Here is a 19,160-nt window from a genome sequence, read left to right on the forward strand (position 1 = left end):
ACACACAGTTGAAAAGATCCTGGATATTATCACGGATAATGGATAAGACCGCCTTAGCAACAATTCGTTTGACTACTTTGCAAATTCCAATAGGGCGAACACCAGTTTGTTTGTCTAGTCAGTGCAATCAAACGGCAGGCTAAGAAGGGCGATAGAATCTGTGGAGAAAGACAGGAAGTACACAAATGGCGAGTAAACAGAGCAATAGCAGCACAAAGCTCCCCAGAAGCACCTTGAAAAGCAGCGAAGGATCTACGCCAGCAATAAGCGTCCAGTCCAGAGGGACCAGAGGCACCATCAGTCCTTAGAGCAGTAGAACGGGTTATCATTGCAACATTTAATGAGCCAAAAATGATGGGATGAGATGTTGGTGGATTCGTCCATCCTGGAAGCAAACAGTCCATATGTAAAGGCTGAGCCGGGGGATTCTTGGCCTTCAAAACATCTAGATCAACGCGAGTAGGGGAAGTAGAGTCCACAGCATCATCAAGGTGGAGGATACCAGCACGGTCGCGACAAGAGACCAAATCAACAGCATCCTTGGTCTTTCCTTCAAACATAAGTTTCGCACAAAGGAGCAAGAAGTCAAATTATCACTCACAGCTGGGTACTGAAGTCTAAAACGGGACTGAATTGCCTTACTCTCATCAATTGTGACCGGATCTGCGAAAACCCGACATAATGGCGCATCATTACCAAAAATTGATGGTCATCGTTAAAAAATTTTTTAACGCGCATTACTATTGAGGAAAGGTACTGATAACGCAAAAAAGCAGCCTGCTTTGCAGAAGCTGGTCAGTTTAAAAACTTTGTATAGGTACAATATGTTTTGTTGCACTATTTTGAGCTTTACTAAGTCTAAGTCAAGACGATTAGAAGCTGTTTACACTTGGTTTTCGAAATTAGAAAAAACGCCAATGGTTTATACATAGGCATTAACACGCACAAGCAATATTGTAACTAAAATGTTAGTTATAGGTGTAACTATGGTATAAATATCACAAACAGTATATATTCATACTTTGAGACTTCTGTGTCCAAGTTTTCGATTGGTTTTTAATCGTTAAAGAACTGAACGCAACTTTTGAACACGCGCTAACCGAGAAAAAAAAGATAAAATATTCGAAAGTCTGTCAAAAATAAACACGAATATCGGCAATTGCTACATAAATTATTCGTGACCACCAGTTCAGTATGGATACAATCGTTTGACAAGGACGAAGAGAAGGAAAGGGAGGTTTGTTATACTTATACATGTAGACTAGTTTACGGTCACACTTGCCATTTTTACTTAGCTTGAAGCACGTCACACTGCGTGTTTGCTTAGTCTCGTGCTTAGACCAGTCACAGTCTTTTCCCCTTGGGAAGGATAAAAACTTTTCCCTATTATTATTATTATTATTGTTACTGAGCAGACAGCACAGCTGATATGCTCAGGAAAAAAAAGCAATCATAAAATGAATTTAGCTACGTAGTTACAAAGATTACAGTTATAGAGTTCCATACAATGCTTGCAGTTCCGCTGAAAAAGAGTCAATATTGTTGCTCTCAATGATGGAAGATGGTAAGTTGTTCCAATCCTTAATTGATCTGGAGAAAAAGCTCTGTTGGTATGAATGGGTAGATGAATTTGGTAGAATAAAACGATGTGGGTGATATAGTCTGGTGGATCTTGTCATTGAAATAAAATGAAGAGGAATTGACAGTGAATAATCTTGATGTATAATTTTAAAAAGTGCTTGTAATCTGGATATTTTACGTCTCAGCTGAAGGCTTGGCCAAGAAAGATGCTGTAACATAGCTGTGACTGAGCTGAATCGATTGAAATCATTTAGGACCCATCTAGCTGCCCTACGCTGTACTTTCTCTAGCTGTTGAATATTGTTATGGTGGTATGGGTCCCAGATGACTGCAGCGTATTCCATTGACGGTCGTACTATCGTAAGGTAGGCTGTTGCTTTGATGTTAGATGAGCAGCAACTCAGATTGCGTTCCTATCCAAATAAAAAGGGGGGAAAGCGGTCTGGGCACGAGACTACCATGACTTATAGGGACCGTTTTTGCACCAACGTTAATCTATAATGCTAGTCACGGCAGTGGGTGTACCTTGGGGTCACAGTGTACATCGCCTTTGTACTCCCTCTTACAGGGTTTAAGTGGCGAAGCTATAGACGGGTTGTCTTTAGGGGTTGTGCCTTGTGAAACTCGAGCAAACTAGTAGTTTCCGTTTTACGTATGACTACAATGTTTGTCAAGAAGTTAACAAAAAACCCATTTTAAACAAACATTTTTGATTCTGCAAAGGCACAAGGTGAGTTACAATCATCCAGTCTGTTATTCTTAGTAGCAAAGTCTTACAAAGAATGTTTTCAGCGAGTTTATCGCTTTCCAAAAACCCGAGAGATTGAAGGAAAATTACCTCCTTGTTCGGCCTTAACCTTACACAGTGGATATGTTATATCTCGAACCTTGCTAAAATTAACCGAAATGTTCATTTTCTCCATTAGCCATAATACATTTTTTTACTTAGCGAGCTCAGAAAGTATGTGGAAAATTTATGGTAAAACGGCCACGCCTTAAAGAGGCAACTCATCTGTAATACAACCTTATATGGTAGGCATTTCAATATCCGAGACATTTAAGTAAAATTTCTCCCTGGCTCTGTCACCAAGCTCTTATAATACTTGGTATTGGGTTTTGTCCACATGCTGGCCAGGTTATTGTGGAATCTTAGTTTCATCGTGTGCATTACTTAAGTAATTTTTCAAAGATTTGTAGTTTATTCAGGATACTATGAACAATGTATTATTGTCAGGCAGAAGGCATTCACCAATGGTTACTTTTAGGTGTGTAGTTTCATTGCTGGGGTTAGCGATTTTAAGCTACACAACAATTGTTTTCTTATGTCTAAGGGTGGCAGCAAAATAATAGGCTTTCATATTGTTCTTCGTCTGTAGCTGTGCAATGGGCTGAATATAGTAGAAAATGAAGCATAAAAGTACTTCGCTTATCGTAATATTTGATAGTTGGGGCACATGCCCAGATGTATTGTCTGTCCTTTTCCCTTAATGCAGTATGCATGGGTTCACCACCCATACACGTGAACTGATCTCTCATTAAAGCCTTTCTCCAGACCAAGCAGTCCCATCCTATGATCTTTTGTTCCGCTGATGAGAGTATCAAATATATTAAATCGAATCAGAAATCCTAGTATCGCCCAGCCCTAACTACAACAGGTGCTAAGAGCTAATATGATGTATGGCAGAACTTTCTTGCAAAGTATTGAAACGACGTTGGCTCTAAACCTACTGGAATAGAAGTCAACACAACTTTTTTTTGCTAACAGTGCTTTGATCAAGTGTAAAAGTGCTATCTAAAGAGGTTCAAATAGCAGTTACTTTCCATTTACAATGAAATCTTACTAATTCATCGTGTGAGCTACCTGTATCAGTATTAACCCTTTTGGCATTGAGTATCGATACTCACTGTATCGCATTGGTGATATCAATACTTTTGGTATCGTATTGCCAGTAGTCCCCACTTGGATAATTTGAAAAGTAGTATTTTCAGTATTCTCGGTATGTCTGTAGATGGGGCCCTATAAATTTAGGTAAAACCATTTTTCTTCTTGGCCCCATGTAGCTCGATTTTATTTATTTTGTCTGTATTTTGCAAATGATTGTATTTCTAAAATTTAATGACATTTTATAAAAGTCATTACGGATGTTCAAAGTATAATGGGTCTTGTATCCAATTGTGCAGGTAATAGCTCCTCACTTGTGATTGATATTGTCATCTTCAACAATGAGTGTAAGCGTTATCTGTAATACATCACAACATCTCTACTGTTCTTTCATTGTACTTAACTTATCTTGGAAGACTATCAATAATCGACCCTCTCTGTTTGCATAGTTCACTGTATCTCATTGTCATCGCTGATAGAAGTGGAAACAAATTTTTGTGGTTATCATGTGCAAAACTTGATACATTTTGCCCAAATTTGGACATTCTATGGCAAAGATAGCATCGCGAATGGTGACAGAAAAATGGATGACGCCGACTGATAAAGATTTCTTTAACAGTTAGAACTGTTCATGGTGAGTTTTTATGCTAAGTTTCAGATGCCTAGGAACTTATGTGTTGGAAGTCAGAGCACCATAAGGCCACCCCAAGAAAATTCATTGTTTCCCATTTCCCGCCTGCATGCAGATCTCTTCCCTCGTGGTCATTCATTATTGCTGCCAACTAAACATTTTATTCATTATTTATTCTGTGATTGCATAGCAGTAACTAGTTTAGCATTCAGAAAGCCCATTTAGCTAGTAGTTTAAACATTTCTACTGTGTTCTTACCTGTAAGTTAGTTATGAATTTCAAAAATAAGTGGAAATATCTAATGGACAATGGACCACCCGCCCGCATGTATTTCTGAGGTCAATGAGAAACAAGGAACTTTCTTGGAGTGGCCTAAATACACCCACTCTAAACAAAAGCCACCACAAAAATAACTTGTGTAATACGCGTTTATGGCAATGTATTGGCGTTTGATTAATAAATGGTAATAATCTCTGGTTGAGTCTCAGTGGTATTGGTTTGTAAATATTTCAGGACCAATGCAATGGTGCAACATGGTCTTGCTATAGTAGTACGTAGTGCATTTGTATTGCACGTTTGATCACATAATGCGTACCTACTGTAAGAGGAATATTTAAAGTGGAGTATCCATTCACCAAATTTTACCAATTTTTCAATGATGGGTTTTCACCTTTTTTAATACCACCAATTTTTTGTTATTATACTATAAGGTATAAGCTTTCCAGTACCGTTCATCCTATACCGCAAATCAGGAAAATTTCATGATCAACGTTGTTGGCTGTATCAACAAAAATTAAGACAACGAACTATTTTTAACTTAATAAATTAGCTATTAAGCCTAAGCCTATAATTAGGTACCCCATCTTTTTTGTCAATTATGACAGGACGAAAATATTTAGCGTAGAATTTTAAATGACGAACATTTCCTGATTTACGGTAGGATATTTGATATCCCTACACAGTGGTTGTCCACATAATTTTTCAATGCAGTAACTATACAACTGCACACTGTTAAAAGTGGGGAGTAACAGCAACTATGGATAGTAAATTATTTTACTCTGAAAGTGAAAGGGGAGTTCAGATCACTAGGAGAGTAACAGTAGCCCAAATGGTAAAGAGAACTCCAAGTAAGCAAGGCACTAAATTGAAGAGTTCCCGTTACCAGCTAGCTAGTAAGTTGAACTACTGTGCTGATCTAAAGTAGCTAGCTAGCCACTCTGTGCCATGGCACATGCAGACTATCTCTGAGTCTGATCAGGGCCAGCTCAATCCTAACCACTACATGTAAGAACATGCATAAACAGCATTTTACAATAGTTCACAAGCCAGCTATAGCTCTCTTTTCAATAGCAGTCAGTACCGACGTTTTGTTCTATAGACTAGCCCAGACAAAGTGAAAGTAACAGATCAAAGTACAGAGAAGGATGAATTGTCACCCGAAAGTATTTTAAAATATTCATGTGTAATTATTAAATCTATTTCTATTAGCGCACATTATTTTGCAAGAAATTCATAGAAATGGCTTCTTTAACAACAAAGCAGAGTGGAGTAGTCAAAAGCGGTTTACTTCTCTACAAATTTGTCATGCTAAAAAAGGTTCCACTAAGGTATTTACTTGTTTGTGAATAATTACTGGACATTTATTGTCTTGTTTATTGTTTCTCAAGTATTAGAGCCGTCTTGTGACACTGCAGGCTTATTAAACCGGCTCCAATGAAAGTCGCCACTACTAGTGAGTGTTAAAGTGCTCTGGTGTGACACGACAGAGGGAGTGGAAGAGTCCAGGGAAGAGAGCAATGTTCTGGAGACGTATCTTGAATCTGACTCGGGTGAGGCTGCCAGTGTTCAGCCATGCTGAGCCTACCACCCTACCACCCTACCACTCTATACCACTACTGGTATTCTGTGTATAAGAGGTTAAAAACTTGAGGGAGGAGAGGAACCTAGCTATTCTAGATAAAAGATTTTGTTATTAGCTATTATCTACCTTACCAGTTGGGAACTGGAGGGTGAACACAGAAGGCAAAGCCTATTCGAGGTGTGCTCTTAACCTCTGTATAGTTACTGAGCTTGTTGCTTTTCATGTTCATACCTTATACCATTTTCACATGGACACTCAAAAGTGAGTTCAACCCAGGTAACTATAGAGTAATCCATATAGTCTACCCACTACTTTCTGTTCACAAGAGAAATCATCAGGTGATTGCATTCACTAAGTGATAATTGTCTTCTAAACACTTTATGTATTCACCTAAAACCGCAACCTATTTTTGAAGCCATAAACTGAGTTAACCCGAGTTCAACCCTACTCCTTTGTAGGGTTGAACTTGGTTGTGACTTCAGGGTTCAACCCCAGTCCAACTTGCAGCTGGTTATGGTGGTCATATGAATGCGTTAACCTGGTAGGTTTAAAGTGTGCATATGAAAAGGGTGATGGTAACTTTGTAGCTCTACCAGAGAATGTAGGAGGGATGGTGGCTCTGTTAGGCAACATTTTCACAATTACATAAGTGTCCATTTGGATATGATGCATGCATGCGTATACATGAATATTGGAAAAGTTTAATAAAATTTGACACAGTAAAACTAACTAATGAAGGTCACTAGTTAGTTTTTATTCTGGCAAACTTTTACTAATGTCTGCCACAATACTCACTATTTTTTCACTTCTATGTAGTGAGGGTCACTACAAAAGAGTAGTGAACATCACTAAGTGGTGAATGTCACTACACAAAAATAGTTAGTGTTGTGGCAGAAATTAGTAGTGGCCTTCACTAGTTTGTTTTACTGTGAATGGTTGTATGGTGGTTGTATGGTGAATGATGAAATACCTAAAATATATTCACCTATTCATAAGATTACCAATAATTTGAGGTGGCATATCTGTCACATTCACACCTAACTTAGGTCACTTTTTATAGCATGATCAACAAAAACCACTTTGTCCGCCACATTAATGAATGCAGAGCACTTGGCTGGCTATACAAGTGAAGTCACAGCCAACAGAAGTCTATCAATATCAAGATGTCACCTGTTACAAATGAATATTTTGCCCTCTATTCTGTTGTACACAGGATTAAGACTTCAACCCTCCACATAGAATAATGATTGCTGTTGTATTGCAACACTGCGTATAGTTCAAAATATCACCTCATACAGATTTTGTCTTCTATGTTTGCCCTCCAGTGTCTAACTGGACAATCATTACAGACATAAAAGAGACATAACTATAGCTAATCAAACATGCAGTCACAGTTAATGAAATCATTGTTTTCAGTCACAGTAGTCTAGCGTTCAAAGTCAATGAAACCATTACCATCATTCTCCTCTTCATTACACCTCCTCAACCAATTGTAACATGTACCAATAAGTGTACATAAATTAATAGTTAGTATCAACATAAGTATTCCACAAAGAATGATCAACAGTAGTAGTTCTGCAGTATTCCTATAACCATGACTTTGACCATGCCTTGTGCGGGTCTTACTGTCAGGTGTGCAGTTTTGTGTCTGACTTTGACCATGCCTTGTGCGGGTCTTACTGTCAGGTGTGCAGTTTTGTGTCTGACTTTGACCATGCCTTGTGTGGGTCTTACTGTCAGGTGTGAAGTTTTGTGTCTGACTTTGACCATGCCTTGTGCGGGTCTTACTGTCAGGTGTGAAGTTTTGTGTCTGACTTTGACCATGCCTTGTGTGGGTCTTACTGTCAGGTGTGAAGTTTTGTGTCTGACTTTGACCATGCCTTGTGCGGGTCTTACTGTCAGGTGTGAAGTTTTGTGTCTGACTTTGACCATGCCTTGTGCGGGTCTTACTGTCAGGTGTGAAGTTTTGTGTCTGACTTTGACCATGCCTTGTGCGGGTCTTACTGTCAGGTGTGAAGTTTTGTGTCTGACTTTGACCATGCCTTGTGCGAGTCTTACTGTCAGGTGTACAGTTTTGTGTCTGACTTTGACCATGCCTTGTGCGGGTCTTACTGTCAGGTGTGAAGTTTTGTGTCTGACTTTGACCATGCCTTGTGCGGGTCTTACTGTCAGGTGTGAAGTTTTGTGTCTGACTTTGACCATGCCTTGTGCGAGTCTTACTGTCAGGTGTACAGTTTTGTGTCTGACTTTGACCATGCCTTGTGCGGGTCTTACTGTCAGGTGTGAAGTTTTGTGTCTGACTTTGACCATGCCTTGTGCGGGTCTTACTGTCAGGTGTACAGTTTTGTGTCTGACTTGGACCATGCCTTGTGTGGGTCTTATACTCTCAGGTGTGAAGTTTTGTGTCTGAATTTGACCATGCTTGTGTAGGTCTTACTGTCAGGTGTGCAGTTTTGTGTCTGACTTTGACCATGCCTTGTGCATATCTTATTGTCAAGTGTGCAGTCTTGTGTCTGACTTTCACCATGCCTTGTGCAGATCTCACTGTCAGGAGTGCAGCTTTGTGTCTGACTTTGACCAGCCTTGTTTTATAAGTAATGAGGTGTGTCTGTGTAAGGCAATAGCTATCTAGTATATTATGAATTGTAAATTTCAAAATAAAGTATAGGGATCCAAAAAATAATGAAATGAAGAAGCATTGCAGCATAGCTCTGTGAGAAAATCTCTACATTGGCATTGAAGCGTTTCACAGAGCTATGCTGTAATACCATCATTCATCTGTTGTATATGAACTTTTTATTCTTTGGATCCCTACTTCATTTTTAAATTAACAATTTTAATATACTAATTATTTTGTTGACTTCTTTATTATAGCATTTTGCAACTTTCACAGGTTGTGTGCAAACCACAAATTTTACCACAAACCATACACTTGGATAGCTGAGTAACAAGGAATTTTAAAAAATAAACACTGCGAAAGTTTTCCAGCAAATAAGCCCTGGAATTTATCGCATCCGCAAAACGTTTCCACCCTGTGTGATAATTGATATACGGTACACATGTAACTGTTCTATTAGTACTAGGCTGATTGCTTTTTTTTCAAATATTATGAGTGGTACAGTCATCATGCCATTCTAATACATAGATTTTTATGAGGTGTGGTGTTTGCACTCGACTGCCCAAAAGGTACATCCCACTGGTGGGTTTGTTGTTGTGGTGTAGAATGGTATAAATGTGCTTCTTTGTTTGGCCTCTAACCTTGTGACTGTTGTCTGGCAGGCAGGCAACCCAAGTTCTTTATCTGGCAGCCTGTAAGAATCTTGTTTTTAATGCTGTATTTGGAGTTAGACAGACTAATATTATTCCATAAAGATGGCTTTCATCACACGCAGTAATGCACTTATCAATATTATCCCCCACCACCCCCTCCCGGGCAATGGTGGGGATAGGTGGGGATTTGACTTTCTCAAATTTCAAATTCCGCACCTGTGGGGCACAACGAGTCATCAAATTCCCAACAGGTTATTCTTACAGGAAGCGCATAGTTAGTAAATTGAACGGTCAAATCCCCCACTAGTGGGGCAAATTTTAAGGTCAAATAAGATCAAATCCCCCACTATTCTCCCACGTATGCCCAGGAGGGGGTAGTGGGACTTAATTTTGATAGGTGCATAAGATGTATTTGCAAAGGGAGCATTTTTAGTGGTGCATGCCACTTTTGGGGCGATTCCTACTTAAACAGTACTACCTGCCACACTGTTTGATGTAAAACCATAATAAATACATAGTAACTGTTATCTCTTTAGTCATCCATATTTTTAACCCACAGCACATCAACCCTACTTTAACTCCCAGTGATGTTGAGGAAATTTCAAAGTTGGAGAAGGCTGCATTTAGAGAACGTGCAAGACAAAGAATGCAGCAACACTGGTCAGATTCAGAAACTGATTCAGATATGACAACGGTTACTGCTAATCATGATAGTTTCAGTGTAGCTGTAGCTAGTAGTCATCCACAAACAGTAACGCTTCAACCTGACACTGGTGTGAGTGAGGAGCTAAGTTCCGTATTTATTACCAATTCTTGGTCCACTACCAAATGATACATCAGTTACCATTAAAGGTTCTGGAATTCAAGATGCATCACAAAAGACGAAAGCTGAAGTGGCTGTAAAACATTATGTTCAAAATGCTGTTGAAGATCGTGAGATGGCTATACTTACAGCACGACGTTTCAGAGAAAAAGCTGAACATCTGGAATTGGAGAATGAAAAACTGAAGTATGAAATGAATGCATCCCTTCATCGTGTAAGAAGCTTTTGGCGCAATAAGGTAGCAGAGGGTGGCACACGTACAGGAAAATGCATACAAAAAGCACTGCATTAAGAACCATATGTAGTAGTTGTAACATGGGCACGAGTGATTTGCCTGAAATATACACACGAGCACGAGGGCGCAGCCCGAGTGCGAGTGTGTATATTTCAGGCAAATCACAAGTGCCCATGTTACAACTAATATATTCCACTTGGGTTAATCACCTGCAAGTGTACATGGAAACTGCAGGAATGCTTTGCGAGTGTATTTATAAGGGACCATGTAACTTTCGATTGTGGGTAACGTCGTAAGAGCAACGACAAGGCACTGCTGAGTGGCTGAACGTAAGTATATCGTCACGAGCATGCAGATCGCTTCGATTGTGGGTACGCAATTAAACCGGCACAGGAAGCCCAAATACGAACTGAAGAGCTCATAATGAAGCTTAAGTGCGCTATAAAGTACTTACTATACTAGCCATAAATAAACTAAAGCAGTGAATATGTTTACAGCGCTATAATGGCCTAGCCAATTAAGCGCCACGCCCAGTCACTACGCGTGTGTGACATCGCGCGAGGTGTCAAAACGGCAAGGTAAAGACGATTCAACTACACTAAGGTACTTACTTTACTAGCCATGAATAAACTAAAGTAGTGAATACTATTAACACTAATGGCCAAATCAATTAAGCGCTACGCCCAGTGTCTGTGGGACATCCCCACGTGACTATTGAATGTAACATGTTTAATATAAACTAACCTGTGACCTTCTTCATTCAGTAAAACAATGAAATATCTTTTTCCCCAAGTCCATGATCTATGCCTTGGCTCACTTTACAAAAACTAAAACCCACTATCGATCCTGTGAAGTGTCGCTATATTAAAGGAGAGGAGATCACACAGTTTCATCAAAGAAATCAAATGATTTCTGAGAATGCTTGGAATGCATTAATGAGAATAGGAGGTAGTATATACAAGTTATATTACTCCTAGGAGGGATATAACTTGTATATACTACCTCCTATTCTCGTTACTGCATTCCTGAGCACTGCTAGCAGTGCTATTATACCACTTATACACCTTCTCTTCCCTTTGAAGTGAGGTGTGAAAGTGGTATATATTAATGTATACCACCATATAACAAGTATATCTAATTTAATAATAATTATTTTACAAATTTATAATATATGCTATTATACAAAACTTGATGGGAATTGGACATGCTACAAAGACAGTTTCATGATTATAAATGATTTTATGATGTACATATTTGGCTAATATAGGAATCTACACAATGCAATCATTTTTAAAGCCCAGTAAATATTTCATTTAAAAAACTTTCTGGATAACATCCATCCATTGCATGAACATGTTCCATAGCATACAGGATCTTCTATGACATTAGAGTGTAGCATTTTTAATTACTACCTTTGTCAATACTGTTACTAATCTCGTTTATGTGGCTTCCTTCAGATGGCCAGAATGCAGCTATAGCGGTAGATGACAATGAATGCTTATTTGTTGAGTCAAGGATGTCTCTGCCAATGTAAATAACTCTTCTAGAGAGGATATATAATGGGGACAGATATTCAGTATTACAATTGGAATTGACTGAGATGCTGGTACAAAATTTATATGAAACTTCATGGAATTGACAATTGAGCTCTATAAGTTTATGTACTTGATGTAATTGCATGTAATTTAAGTTGTGAAAACTAAAGTTCCACAGTGGCAGATTCAGAGAGGGATTTCAAGTTCCACTGAACTTCAGCCTAGATGTTTATATAATATGTAATATTTCAAGGAAAGCGAATTGCTAGCCCACTCCCACCTAAACTACTTCTTCTGTCAATGACACACTCAATCTGAAATCACTTTGCATATGTAACCATATGTGCATGTAGTTACAAAAGTTACTAACATTATGGTATAGCTATTGAATCAGTTCAAAGATGCTGTGCGAGGTCTGTGTATAATAATTATTCTTCATATGCAAGTGTCACAAATATGTTGCAAACGTTGAATTGGCCACCTCTGGCTCACTACGGACACCAGCTCAATGTGATCACAATGTTTAAGATCATGCACCAATTAATAGATGCACTGACTGATACCATACTCATATACCTGCCCCAATCAACTACTGTTTATGAGGTCACTCAATCAGGCTGCTATACAACCAAACACAAGAACAGACTCGTATCTTAACTCATCTTTCCATCAAGTGTAAAGATCTGGAACAATCTACCCAATGACCTCATCACCTGTTCAAGTTTAAAGCATGCAAAGCTAAATGAAAATCAATTAATCACATAATTTTTTGTTGATTCATATATCTGTGCTTGTACATTCTCTTTGTAAGAGATTTTGCACACATAAACAATAATGATGTAGCACTTGGTGAGGGTGTTTGGTGGGATTTGGGGCTCTGTAGGTCTTATAATAGAGTTATAGTTAACTGCAGTGTGACCATTAAAGACATGTATGCCTATAACTACAGGTATAAGATGTGATTGTGGTTACAGTTATCAATAACTGCCATGACAAACTTTGGGAAGTGTATAGATTCCCTATAATGTTGCAGCATAAACAGGAAATAGATCATTGCTAATAGTTATGTCATTATAGGTACAACTACATAATCATATTCGTGACTGGCTCTGCGAAAACAGATCTTATAGCCTTTCCTTTCCAATTGTGTCAACTTGGCAATCCATAACTTAATTGCTAGGTATCTATTTGAGATTTGGTCTCATTGTAGCTGATGTTTACAACTATTTCTTGATGTAGTTTCAAGTACATAGATTATTTATGTCTAAGAGGTATATACGAAAAGACCAAACTTGCAAACTTGGGACTTTGAAAAGGCTATAATACCTGTTTTTACAGAGCCGGTCACATTTATAGAATGAAGTCATTTCTAGTCACTTCATTGCATATTTCACAACAACTGTAAAATTTAATGGTCAAGAATATTTTGTGGCATACAGTAAGTTGTCATGTCTATTTACATAGACATGTGGCTTGATAGAATGTACAGTGACACCAGCTTATATAGCCACATAATTAGGTACATCAAGAGCCCAGTCCAATTGTTCCAAGCCTCCTATCAGCCTGGCTGTATACTTTATTCAGCTGTGTTCACTAATAACATAAAGTGTATATACAGTATGTGCACCTATAATGTAGGATACAACACTCGTGGATATTTTTTCATGCATTTTAATACATATACCAAATACCACCTACTTACATGATATAAACAATTAATAATATTTGTTATTTTAATTTTATATTAAAACAGGGAGTCCACTCAATATACAAAATACTTTATGTACTACAACACAAATTTACACACAATAATGTACCAGCAACAAAACAATACACTTAATCAAAATACAAATACTTAAATGATGATGAAGTGGTAGCCCAGCACAACTTTTAAAGGTAAAATGTTCCAAAAACATCTAACTATGCTAGTATAATGTCAATACTATGGCATTAGCTGCTTATCTGTAATATACTCTAATAGTACTCACGACTGTTCTATTAGAAAGGGACAAATGACCAAAAATACATTACACTTTTTGGTAATGTTTTTCAAATCCTTTATTATTGAATATTTATAATCTACTTAGCCGAGTGTATGCTCTGGCCAAGTTTCAGCCTTGTATGCCAACAACTTTTGGAGTTACAGCCCTACAAAGTAGCAGCAACAGAAAGATCGATTTGTACAGCAAGTATTGGGAAAATATATTACAGCTGCTTACAAAAACGATTGTAACTTACAAACGCAATGCAGTACAAAGTTGTAACTTGCGCCATCGTGTTCGCCATGAATAGGGGAATCCATAACGTGGTAGGTTATTCCACCTACCACCTTTCGTCACTACATACAGAGACGAATTCAGTGAAGAAAAATCGATCGCTTCGACGTGACGTAAACAAACGCCCATAACTCACGTATCCTTTAAGCTACTGCTACGAAACAAAGATTTTCGAGCTCCCCTTAAGTAGGCAAATAAGATGATATCCATGTTTTTATCATTACACCCTTCCTTCACAAAGAACAAACCGTTTAAAACTTTTACGAATTTTTTTTCATTTACGCAAATATTTTACCCATTGCAATCAATAGCTTATACTGAAAATTTAGGCTTGCGCCATTATGTCGGGTTTTCGCAGATCCGGTGTCACAGTGATATATGTTTCCCACCAAAAGCTGTCAGTGATATGTGTTTCCCGTAGCGATTTTTTAAATATTTCACCGCACACACATATCCCTAGGGATTCGTGTTTCCCCGCACATCTATCACCAGGGATCCGTGTTTCCCACTAAGATATAACCATCGTGCAGTAACTCCAAGGTCCTATGGCTAGTTGCAAACAGTACGCGATCCAACCATTCAGTAGATATATAGCTATCTAGCTAATAGACACCCATGCATATTACATGTATATAGCTATAGTTAGCTAACTAGCTATATAGACCTCTATAGCTACTATATAAGCTAATACAATAATTATACTAGCTAGCTATACTAATAATCAGAACTATAGTCATTTAAAATAAACTTTGTTGCTCTTCTCTGGACCTGCTCAATAAGTGTGATGTCCTTGATATGGTTAGGTCTCCAAATCACTGAACAGTATTTAACTTGCAATCTCACTAAGGAAATATACAAAGTTCTCTTGGCTGTCACTGTTTGATGCTTGCTAAAGCTGCGATGGAGCAGTCATAGCATTATAATATATGTAGGTCTTAGGGATTATGTTTTTGTAGTGTTGATCCCAAGATAGGTCTGATGATATTATTACTATTGTTTACTGTGTAAACCTCTCACAAAGAGTATATACAAACAATCAGCAAAATTAATTATGTGATTAATTGATGTTCAGCTAGCCTTGATTTAAATTGGCCTAAACTTGAACAGGTGATGAGGTCGTTGGGTAAATTATTCCAAATCTTTATACTTGAAGGGAAGAATGAGTTAAGGTATGAGTTTATTCTTGCGTTTAGCTGTAACAGCCTCCAGGGGCGGATCCAGGAGGGGGGGGCTTTGGGGGCTGAAGTCCCCCCTTCATATTTAGGCTTTACTTGATCAATATGCTGAGTATTATAATGAAATTTTGTCTTAGCATAATTATATGATCACTAATAACACAAATACTCATAAAACCACCTTATAAACATCTTTCCAAGGTATTATTAGTGGATTTATGCTAAAGTTTATGCAACAAGGACCCGGATCAGCATTAGAGGTGTACAAGATCGAGATACTCTAATAGAGCAGTCAGCTAACTACTCTAATAGAACATTCACTGGAAACATGTAGTTGGTTCTGTTATGGAATTTTTCAACACCTATACATGCAATGAAGTGCATTGGTCTGTTTAAAGCGCTTATATGTATGGCAATACTTAATTCAGGTGCACAATTTCCATTGAAAATGCTCTCAGATTCAATCTTGTATTGTTCAAATTTCAAAATTTTCCACTTTCAGCTTTATTATTCTAACATGCACCTATTCAGTGTTGTGCAATTGTGAGAGGGGTGCATCATGTACTTGGTTGTCTGTACCTACCCAAACTTTTCCATTAGCAAAATGCTTCAGAGAGCCATACTTACAATCTAATGGCAGTATATAAAATATCTACAGGCAGAAAATATTATGAATTTTATGTGGAAATGTCTCCAAATTGCAGTATTTTAGCATCTATTTTTCAAAATTTTCCTGGGGGGGGCATGGCATGCCCCCCAGACCCCCCTAGTTTCAGCATGCTTCACACATCTCTAGCCAAGAGATTAGTATCTTGAGTTAGCCCCCCCTTTTATAAATCCTAGATCCGCCCCTGAGCTACATAGCCAAATCACAGCACAGTTTAGCAGTTATAGTTGAATTCCAGTGAATGGCTTGATTTCCTCCATCAACATGTATAATTAGTTAATTGTATAGGTATGGCTAGCTATGATTATTAAAAGTGCATGCGCGCCCTATGCTAACACTACGTACGTTGCACATGACTTTATAAAGGGGAAACATATTACCCGGGGAAACACATATCACTGTGACTTGTAGGTCGCTAGCGAATTAGTGATATGTGTGCGGGGAAACACGAATCCCTAGGGATATGTGTGCGGGAAACACGTTACCCGGGGAAACATATATCACTGTGACACCGGTCACAATTAGAGATACAAAATTTCCATGACTTCAGATGCTGATCCAGGAGACGAATGTGGTCAGAGTTTTTAGATGTTCTAGATGGCTTTTGCAACAGCTAAGCACTTGCAACAAATACAGCTTTCAATGCAATTAATTCGAGGGTAGAAGCCTCACCAACAGTAAGAAACAAACGAGTAATTTCACGGATAAAAGCTTTACCCTGAAGAACCTCAGGGAATTGAAAAACAATTCCTTTTCCAGTGTACCACCTCCTGATACGCAACATTCAGGTTCTCGATAAAGTCAGAAGCGCTACGTGTACCCCACACAAAGTTAGGCTGAGCAACTGGTTGAGAGTCGGGAAGCTCAGGAAGTCGGGGTAACTGATTTAATCCTGTTGGTTGTGACACCTGAATCGAATAGGCTAAAATAGTGGAAGATAACAAATTGGACAGTTTGCGCACTTGACGGGCACGGCACACCAATAAACCGGTAACAACATTTTATTTATTTATTATTAATACTTTACAGAACTGTACAGATCAATAAACAAAATTAAAGAGCTTATAACAATTAAATTACAGAACTGAAGGTCTACCAGTGTCTTGCACTGGTAGCCATAATTAATTACTTACAAATTACAATAAGCTATATAATTACAAATAATAATTACACAGGGTAGCTATAAAGAGTACAAATTAAAGAATAAAATAGTTTTTGAAAAATAAATTTTGAAAAAGAAAATTTTGAAAAATAGATGCTAAAATACTACACAATTTGGAGACATTTCCACATAAACTTCATACCTGTAGATATTTTATATACTGCCTTTAGATTAGAGGTATGGCTCTCTGAAGCATTTTGCTAATGGAAAAGTTTGGGTAGGTACAGATAACCAAGTACATGATGCACCCCTCTCACAATTGCACAACACTGAACAGGTGCATGTTAGAATAAGAATGTTGAAAGTGGAAAATTTTGAAATTTGAACAATACAAGATTGAATCTGAGAGCATTTTCAATGGAAATAGTGTACCTGAATTAAGTATTGCCATACATATTAACTACACAAATAGATGAATGAAGCCCTTTAAACAGATCAATGCACTTTATTGTATGTATCGGTGCAGGCAGATTTGAAAAAATTTCATAACAGAACCAACTACATGTTTCCAGTGAATGTTCTATTAGAGTAGTTAACTGACTGCTCTATTAGAGTATCTCGATCTTGTACACCTCTAATGCTGATCTGGGTCCTTGTTGCATAAACTTTAGCATACATCCACTGATAATACCTTGGAAAGATGTTTATAAGGTGGTTTTATGAGTATTTGTATTATTAGTGATCATATAATTATGCTAAGACAAAGTTTCATTATAATACTTAGCATATTGATCAACTAAAGCCTAAATATGAAGGGGGGGCTTCAGCCCCCAAAGCCCCCCCTGGATCCGCCCCTGTAGTGTACCCTCCCAATGTGAACTACAGGCTCCTCTTGATAATCAGCTATTGTCACAGATTTTTAATACCTGAAACATTCGTGATCAAGCACGCCTACTTGCTGTCTCTCATTCTTCTGGGACTAGTAGTGGCTGGCTGAAGGCAATTCCACAACCTTCTTTGGGTTTGGCTTTGTCTTCGCATGATTTCATTATCGCTCTTCGAATATGGTTGGGTGTTCCGCTTTTTTCCTTGTCACCGCTTTGTATATGCTTATCTGTGATTGATCAATTCGGTATTGTTCACATGGCCCATTGCGTATCCAACGCCATAATGCTTTGGTTACTGTTGTACATCATGCACTACTCCAAGACCATCCTGGTGTTCTCGGGAGCAATGCATTGTCTCTTCTGACCGGTCTCGTCCTGGAGACATTTATCACCCTGATTTCTTATTGGGTCATCCAGCGTACTTTGACCTCTCTGTCAGGTGCACAACTCAGCCTGCTTTTATATCCTCTGCTGCTTCTCACGCTGGGGTGGCTGCTGCTGTGCCGGTGAGAAAACTAAGGACTATCGCTATTTAGATTCTGTTACCAATGATGGAGGTGACTTTATCCCTCTAGTTCGTGAAACATTCGGTGTTTGGTCTCCTTTTGCTTTGTCCACTCTTTTTACAATTGCTGACCGCTCTACAGTTAAAAATTTTTATGGTTTGTCTCGGAAGTTGGCTAGGAGGCAATTGTTGCAAAGGTTATCAGTGACTTTATGGAAAACAATACCAAAATGGTCCTCAGACACTATGGTCTTTGCTCAGAGGACACGATAGATTTTGTTTAAGTTTTACAATGTAATATAAGTAGATGTAGCTTGTAAATAGTTTAGTTTATTGTAATTAGTGTGGTAGTTTGTAATTAGTTAGTCTTTGTATTCTATTGTGTTATTTCTTGTACTGTTGTAACTGCATGTAAATGATTATTTCACATACTAATAAAAAACTGTTTGTCGTCCGTTCGCACTGGTTGTACTAGGCTGCATGACATCGTGTGTCTTTAGTAGGGTCCGCAAACCAAAAAATCGATATCTTCAAATCGACTTACAAACTCTAGTCTTGTGTAGGGGTAGGTCTAATCAAGGAAACGCTAGAGTGGCAGCAAATTTCGTCCTCGTCTTCTAGTAAAAATAACGCGAAATACCTTGAATTCGATCGATTTTCGCCGTCGTAATTTACAATTTTATTCTTTTGGGCCAAAACTCTCTCTCAAGCTTTGAGAGGTTGTCTTCTC

General features: G+C 38.2%; 1 protein-coding gene and 1 long non-coding RNA gene across 6 annotated transcripts in view; both read left to right on the forward strand.

Moving 5' to 3' along the window:
* The window catches only part of LOC136246560 (interferon-induced very large GTPase 1-like), a 102,625-nt gene that overhangs the window by 26,773 nt on the left and 56,692 nt on the right, over nucleotides 1-19,160 (forward strand). The window lies entirely within an intron of this gene.
* LOC136246559 (uncharacterized) lies at nucleotides 830-10,343 on the forward strand. 5 transcript variants are annotated; one of them, XR_010696631.1, is made up of 6 exons: nucleotides 830-1,237; nucleotides 3,763-3,810; nucleotides 3,913-4,097; nucleotides 5,473-5,536; nucleotides 5,583-5,701; nucleotides 5,762-6,577. It is a non-coding gene; the product is annotated as an uncharacterized lncRNA (long non-coding RNA). The 5 variants fall into 5 exon arrangements; XR_010696630.1 differs by lacking the exon at nucleotides 830-1,237 and adding an exon at nucleotides 9,785-10,343 and having other exon boundaries at nucleotides 3,045-3,810; nucleotides 5,762-6,216; XR_010696632.1 differs by lacking the exon at nucleotides 830-1,237 and having other exon boundaries at nucleotides 3,045-3,810; nucleotides 5,762-6,132; nucleotides 6,218-6,577.

This window comes from Dysidea avara, chromosome 2 (assembly GCF_963678975.1).
Source record: "Dysidea avara chromosome 2, odDysAvar1.4, whole genome shotgun sequence".
Lineage (NCBI taxonomy): Eukaryota > Metazoa > Porifera > Demospongiae > Dictyoceratida > Dysideidae > Dysidea > Dysidea avara.